General features: G+C 40.7%; 2 long non-coding RNA genes across 2 annotated transcripts; both read right to left on the bottom strand.

The window, feature by feature from the left end:
• Window positions 1–640: 640 nt before the first annotated feature.
• On the bottom strand, window positions 641–1,129 carry LOC122049064. Its single transcript, XR_006130801.1, has 2 exons — window positions 1,072–1,129; window positions 641–913 (listed from the first exon to the last, which is right to left on the bottom strand). It is a non-coding gene; the product is annotated as an uncharacterized LOC122049064 (long non-coding RNA).
• Window positions 1,130–1,979: 850 nt separating this feature from the next.
• Window positions 1,980–3,167, bottom strand: LOC122049063. The gene is made up of 3 exons (XR_006130800.1): window positions 2,515–3,167; window positions 2,284–2,448; window positions 1,980–2,073 (listed from the first exon to the last, which is right to left on the bottom strand). It is a non-coding gene; the product is annotated as an uncharacterized LOC122049063 (long non-coding RNA).
• Window positions 3,168–8,290: the final 5,123 nt, after the last annotated feature.

Here is an 8,290-nt window from a genome sequence, read left to right on the forward strand (position 1 = left end):
TGTCATCATAAAGCCTTCTCCGATCAGACTCCACTCCAACCTCAATTGGGATTACCGCTTCACCTCCATAAACCAAATGAAAAGGAGTGATTCCTGTAGCCTCTCGAGGAGTAGTACGATATGCCAATAATATACTGGGCAATTCATCTACCCAACTACCGCCAACATGATCTAGTTTGGTTTTAAATTCTCTGATAATTTCTCTATTGGTCACTTTGGCTTGTCCATTACTCTGTGGATATACCATAGAGGTAAAAGCTTGTATAATGCCATAATCAGAGCACCATTTTTTGATTTTCCTTCCTTGAAACTGCCTTCCATTATCAGAAACTATTTTGTCTATAATGCCAAATGTCATGCCCCGAGGAGTCCCAACCAGAGGAAAATCTGGTAGCATCTCCCCTGTACCAGTGACAATCTGAATAATTTCTACATCCACAGATATACATCAGTCACACACGACTGGAATATATACACAACCACGCAGTTTATATTCAGCCCACTCGGTTGTAACACAAAAAATACAACCACGCAGTTATATATATATATATATATATATATATATATATATATATATATATATATATATATATATATATATATATATATATATATATATATCTAACAGCCCACTTGGCTGTACTAAAAACTAAAAACACATTGGAAAATGTCAAAAAACCATCACAGACAAAAAACAAGGACTGCTAGCCGGCTAGGCTTACACAACACAACAAAACAATACAAGACACCATATCAAAACACTCTGGAACCAAAACATAAATTTACATTGCTAAGTAAACCAAAAACATAGACCAAATAAAGTACAAATGAAAACCAGAAATAGGTCTTCAGATGTAATGTGGGAACCGGCAGACAAGATACTCCAAGCGACTCCAAAAAATCTACCTGCTACCTGAAATAGAAATAGCTCAACAGTGTGAGTTCAAAGAACTCAGCGGATATGAAGCTGACATGCCTAACAAGATATAACTAACAGAAATAATCATGTGGTACAATTTCCTGAACAAAAGTTGGAAATACAGTCTGAAAGGCTGAAGAAACTATACTCACCAAGGCCTCCTATTCGGAACATACGATCGTCAGACCAAATACCTCATGTCTCCTGTATACATATCAATCATATGTAAATACCAAAATGCAGCAACCAATATACAGCAATCACAAGTAATAAATGCAATCATGCAATATGATGCAAAATGACATGTGTCATCCCTGATGTCAGTCAGTCATCTCACACGCAATGGTGAGACCGAGTGGGTAGGGCTATGACAATTGTGTACTTTGTCATCACTGCTCCTGAGTGACCGAGTGGACAGGATGCTGTCAGAGTACACCTATCCTCCTACCCCAAACAGAGTGGGGAGTGCAATGCTCTCATCTCCCTAAGTCAGTCCAGAGGAGAGATCCTTGACGTGCTACCACGCTACGTCACGCTACCTATGAGTGGACCAACGGAGCACTGACAGAGCAACTGCACACACCCTGCCTGATGTACCACTAACCCATGAGTGATTTTGTGTGCAAATCATGCAAATGTTGATGTGCTCAATAATAATGGACCAGACAATCGCACAGCATGCAATCATGCGAGATAGTGTATGACAGTAAGCATGTAAATCCTAATCATAATCACCTCCACATAATATGTATCAAATAGGAAAATAAATCATACCATGACCTAGGTATCATAAATTAAGTACACATGTCGGATAATAAAATCCAAAAAAAACTAGACCTATACTCGGTGAAGCCTAGTATCTCACTTCCTTTAGCAACTAAGGTACACATGGCAATAATCAAGAGATATAAACATGGATACATAACAAGCAACAAACAGAACATACTATAGGTAACAAATAGTGACATACCAAGGGAAATCTAAGCATGATCATTGCTACTAGTTATAAATTACTATGCATATCAAAGTGACAATATCATAAAAGCTAAGTCAAGAGATACCCGCCTTTATCGTAGATCGTGCCAACATAACTCCCACATCAAAACGATCGTCTCAAACTACCTTCGCGTCGGGATGTGTCTCCGACTAGTGTCCTGCATTAAATCATACCATTACAACCAAATCCCTTCATACATTACTAGCTACCTAAATCCAAATCCAATCATGAAAACCTAATTGACTTCACCTAATCCATCCACTTACTGAGGCTTAATCAACCTATTTTAACAATTTGATTTCAATCATCCTCATTCCACAATCAAGTTGATTTAAGCTAAACTTGAATCAATTCCAATACAACTTACCCAACTAGAGATGCCTCTGTAGACTCTTGGCTGAATAAGTTGCTGCCGGAGGTTCCGACCGGTGTTAAATGAAGCTACTGCCTTCTAGGTCAAGAACCCCAAATCAGCACTTGCTTGTCGGAATTCAGTAGGTTGTTAATGCTACCGATTGGAACTGTAACCCACCTACAGATCAGATGAGTACCTCAACTATTGATCAGGTATGAAGAAAACAATGATAAAGATACTCACCATACTATCTTGTGAATGGAGGAAAGGATCTGGTGATTACGTTTTCAAATCCGGTGAAGGGTAAATATTGCAATAGTGGACAGATCGCTAGGGTTCTACCACTGATGAGCCTTCAACCATTGCTCCGATTCAATCCTCAAGTGAACACTTGCGGCAGCACCGAGAGAATCGCAAGAGAGAAAAGCGACTGGAACAGTAATGTCGGCATGAGAGAAAGGGCATAGCCGAGGGCAATGAGGTCAGGGCAATGCATAAAGGGGAGTCAGCACTCTTGGCCTAGGCTGGAGAAGGGTCGACGATGACTGGATCAGCGGTGGTGACGAAGAAGAGTAGAGATCCCATGGTTCTCGGGACGGCCATTGGCGACTACATCACTGGTTGATCCCTAGGTGGTGCTTCGACTGTCAGCGCTGGGGCAGTTGACCTCGGCGATTAGGTTGTGGCAGTGAGGCAAGATCGCAAGGAAAGGGCAAAGGAGATTAGATCGTGAGAGATGGAGAGGAGGGTCGGTGGTGAGGAGGCAAAGGACGAGGGGAAAAGCTCGGCGGTGGTGAGATGAGGAGAGGAATTCGGCGAGGGCGAAGAGAGGAGAGAAGTTCGGTGTCGCGTGAGAAGGGAGTAGGAAGGGATCGACTCGGGAGAGAAAAGAAAAGGAAAATAATTTAATTAGGAAACTTAGGTTTGGTTTAATCAAACCCTACGTACTTTCCTAAATCAACTCCTACTTTTGGGTGTTTCTAAACAGGCCTTTCTCATGCCTATTAATTCATCCCCGCAAAATTATCTCATACGAACTCCGAAAAATCCCCAAAAAATTTCTACAAACTTCAGAAAATTCTGTTAAGGTATTTCGTCCATTTAACCTTATTATTGGGTTATAGTATTTTACACCAAATCTGCAAACAATATGCTGCCATAAAAAATTGATAACTGCATGCTCAATAATCCTTGCCAATAGTTCTGCTTCCACCCATTTAGAGAAATAATCCACCACTACCAACAAGAACCTTCTTTGAGTAGGCGCAAGAGGGAAAGTCCCTACTATATCCATGCCCCATTGATCAAAAGGACAAGATACTATAGAAGTCTTCAATAATTCAGTAGAATGATGAGGAATATTCTGATGTTTCTGACAAGATAAACAAGTTCTCACCAATTGAACAGAGTCTGCTTGTAAAGTGGGCCAAAAATATCCAGCTAATAATCTTCCTAGACAAAGACCTACCTCCCATATGACTACCACAAGAACTTTGGTGCACTTCTTGTAGAATATATTATATATCATCTGATCCCACACATTTGAGCAGAGGGCAAGAGAAAGCCCTTTTATATAGGTGATCCCCAATCATAGTATATTGAATTGCCCTTTTCTTGAATATTCTAGCTTGCTCTACATTATCAAGTAGAATTCCTTGTCGTAAAAATAGAATGATTGGTGTTCTCCAATCACCTTGAATTTCTAGATTAGCCTGCTGTTGCACACAAGATACTAATAATGTTTGTTCTACCGGCTTATCCTAATTCCAAGGCATAATGGTAGAAACTAATTTAGCTAACTCATCTGCTACTTGATTATCTGTTCGAGGGATTTTCTTTATACTTACTTCTTGAAATTTAGCTTTCAAATTATCGAAAGCCTCTACATATAGCTTGAGTCTTTCATTACTAATTCCAAAGCTACCCATTAATTGTTGTGCAGCCAATTCGGAATCAGAATGAATTACCACTTTTGCAGCTCCCACATGCTTAGCAGCTTGCAAACCTGCTATCAAGGCTTCATATTCTACTTCATTGTTGGTAGCTCTATAATTCAGTCTAACAGATAACTGTATTCGATCCTCCCTAGGGGATATGAGAAGAACTCCAATCCCACTAGCTTGACGAGTAGAAGATCCATCTACATAGATATTCCAAGTTTCCTCCATTTCAAGGCTTGGAATTTCTGTTATGAAGTCAGCTAAAGCTTGGGCTTTGATGGCTGCCCGAGATTGATATTGTATATCATACTCACTGAGTTCAGTCATCCATTTAATTAGTCTTCTGGATGCTTCTGGGTTGACAAGCACCCAACCGAGTGTGTTATTAGTTAACACTCTAATTGGGTGTGACAGAAAATAAGGGTGTAACCTTCGAGCTGCTAGAACCAATCTATAAGCTAATTTTTCGAGTATTGTATATCGACACTCTTCTCCCTTTAATAAATGGCTCAAGAAATACACAGGTAATTGTTCTCTTTCTTCCTGCCTCACTAATACATAACCAATGGCATGATCATTAGCAGATAAATACACCCACAAAGTTTCTCCTACTACTGGTTTAGCTAATATAGGAAGAGTAGACAAATATTCTTTTAATTCTTTGAACGCCTTGCTACAATCCTCATCCCATTGGAACTTGGTTGCTCATCGCAGTACCTTGAAGAAAGGGAGACTTTGATCAACTGACCGAGAGATGAAGTGGGACAAGGTAGTAATTCTCCCTGTCAATCTTTGAGCCTCCTTCAAGTTCTTTAGGGGAGCCATGTCTTGCAATGCCTTCACCTTGCTGGGATTTGCTTCTATGCCTCATTCGGTCACTATGTATCCCAGGAACTTTCTGTTCCTGGCTCTGAATAAACACTTGTTGGGATTGAGTTTGAGCCCATACCTTCTCAGAGTCCTACAAGTTTCTTCAATATCAGCACATAAACTAGAAGCCCTTATAGTTTTTATAAGGATATCATCCACATAAACTTCCATATTTCTACCGATCTATTTCTGGAAAACCTTGTTCATAAGTCGCTGATAAATAGCCCTGGCATTCTTGAGATCAAAAGGCATAACATTATAATAATAAGTACCTTCACCAGTTATAAAGCTAACCTTTTCTTGATCGGCCTTAGCAAGTGGAATTTGGTGATATCCCTGATAAGCATCCAGTATACTAATAAATTCACAACCGACTATTGAATCCACCACTTGATCTATACGGGGTAGAGGGTAATAGTCCTTTGGACAAGTTTTGTTGAGATCTCTGAAGTCAATACATAGTCACCATTTATTACCGACTTAGAAACCAAAACCACATTTGCCAGCCAACTTGGGAATTGTACCTCCCGGATATATCCCGTACCTCCTGGATATATCCCGCTTCTAGTAGCTTATCTACTTCTTCTTTAATAATCTTATTTTGATCAGCTCTGAAATCCCTCTTCTTTTGTTTGACATGTCGAGCGTCAGGATAAACGTGCAGAGCGTGTTCCATAACTGTTGGTGCGATGCCTTTCACCTCTTTAGGCATCCAAGCTAACACATCACTATTTTTTGTCAAACATTTTATCAGATCTTCTCTGAGATCAGGATCCAAGTCGGAAGTGATATGCGTGGTAGCTTCTGATCGGTCAGGTTGTATTTGCACCTCCTCCTTTTTTCCATATATGAGAGTGGGTGGTTTCTCATTAATGGCATTAATATCCATCCTTTGGGCTTTTCTGGCAGCATTAGCTTTCGCCCTGACAATCTCCACATAACACTTTCGTGTTGTTATTTGATCTCCTTTAACCTCCCCTACTTGATCGTCCATGGAGAATTTTATTTTCTGACAAAAGGTAGAAACGACCTACCTGAATTCATTCAGGGGCGATCGACCCAAAATAACATTATAAGCTGATGGGGCATCGACCACCATAAAAATTGATCGTCGAGTTCGCATAAGAGGCTCCACACCCAGATATATGGCCAATTTTATCTGACCTAATGGTTGTACCTCATTGCCTGTGAATCTATATAATGGAGTAACCATAGGTTGTAGCTCGCTCGGATCAATCTGCAACTAGTCACAAGCTTGTTTGAAAATGATGTTAACAGAGCTACCAGTATCAATGAAAGTACATGAAATATTATAATTGGCTATAACAGCCTTGATTATCAGTGGATCATCATAGGGTACTTCTACCCCTACCAAATCTTGGGGTCCAAAGCTGATCTCTGGCCCAATTGCCTTCTCAGCACTACACCTGACGGTATGAATTGTTAATCGTCGATCTTGCGACTTCCTCGCTCGGTTGGAATCACTATCAGTGGACCCTCCTGCTATCATGTTAATGTTACCTTGAGCAGCATTACTATGATTTTCTTCCTGTCTGGCTGATGATGGCTCTGATTGTGCCTGGCTGGGTGCTTGAGTTGATACCACAGGGAGTGGTAATATTCTTGCTTGTGACCCGCTCAGCTGATATTCAATCTTGAGTGGGTTATTTTTTCGAGGATATTGTCTGTGGTTCTGAATGGGAGAACACCGATGGTATCTATTATTGCCTACTTGTTGGTTCTTCAAAGTGAAACAATCCTTAGTATTATGAGTATTGGTCAAATGATAGGTGCACCACCTTTGGGGAAACTATTGAGGAGCTCTCACGTGTTACACTACTTGAGGTCGTGGCTCAGGATGACGATGGGGCAGGTCCGCCCGAGGTCCTTTAGGAGGCTAAGCAAGTCCTCCCGGGCGAGCTACCACCGGAACTGGTGTAGGGGCAGTAACTTCTTTCCTACATGCGCTTGAACTTCTTCTACATTGATAAATTTAGAGGCCCGTTCAAATAATATATCAAAATTGGTAATAGGATTCCTAACCAAATCCTTGAAGAAATCATTATCATTAAGCCCCTAAGAGAAGGCGCTTACCAAGATCTCTGTAGTGGCTGATGGAACATCAATGGCTACTTGATTAAATCTCTTAATATAAGCTCTGATAGATTCCTCAGGCCCTTGCTTAATAGAAAAAAAAGACTCCATAGAGTTTTGTGGTACCTTCGATTGTTGGAAAAATGATGTAAAAATATCTTACGGAAATCCTTGAAGCGACGAATAGAGTTCTCTGGAAGTCGCTTAAACCATCTCTGGGTTGCTCCTCCAAAAGTGGTAAGAAACATACAACATTTAAATCCATCTGTGAATTGTTGGAGAAGCGCCGCATGTTTAAACTTGAGGAGATGATCTTCGGGATCGGTTGTTCCCAAATATTCTCCAACATTCAAGTTCTGATAATGCTTTAGCAACGGATCATCTAACACCCGTTGAGAGAATGGAGTAATAATTTTTTCTGGGGAACTATCACTAGCCACTAGCTTCTCCTTTCACTTCTCCCTCGCAGGGGTTTCCCCAGAAGATTCCTGAAAAGCTGCTCTCCGTCCTCCCTGTTCCAGAGGTGTGCGAAAGTATGCTTTAGGACGACGAGTGGGAGAGAGGGGAGCAAAGAATAGATGAGTCGGATCTCCTCCTCTGATTTCCTTTTCCCGGTGATAGGAAGTTACTGATATCGCCGAAGTCAGCACCACCGGTAGAGTACCACCAGTATTCACTTACTGTTGTTGTTGCTATATTATTTTTTGTACTCTGTGTTGATGAGCAACTACAGATCATCTTGGGATATAGTGATGGTGTTAGGTTTACCAACTTTCTCCATCTTTGTAGATCCAGATCCAAGTGAATAGTTCCCATAGACGACGCCAAACATTACAACAAAAACCCTCATAGACATCGGTTTTCCACCGGTGTCTATTTCATTTTCGACCGATGTCTATGAAGCTGATATAAAAGGTTTACCATTTTAGACATCGGGTTAAAACCGGTGTAGTATCACTTAACGACACCGGTGTTCAAATCGGTTATTAACCGGTGTAGTATGACTTAACGACACCGTTTCATCAACGGTGTAAAACCGATGTAATATTATATGTTAATAACACCAGTTTTGGCAGCGGTATACGACCGATGTAATATTAGTTAATAACACCGGT

This window comes from Zingiber officinale, chromosome 2B (assembly GCF_018446385.1).
Source record: "Zingiber officinale cultivar Zhangliang chromosome 2B, Zo_v1.1, whole genome shotgun sequence".
Lineage (NCBI taxonomy): Eukaryota > Viridiplantae > Streptophyta > Magnoliopsida > Zingiberales > Zingiberaceae > Zingiber > Zingiber officinale.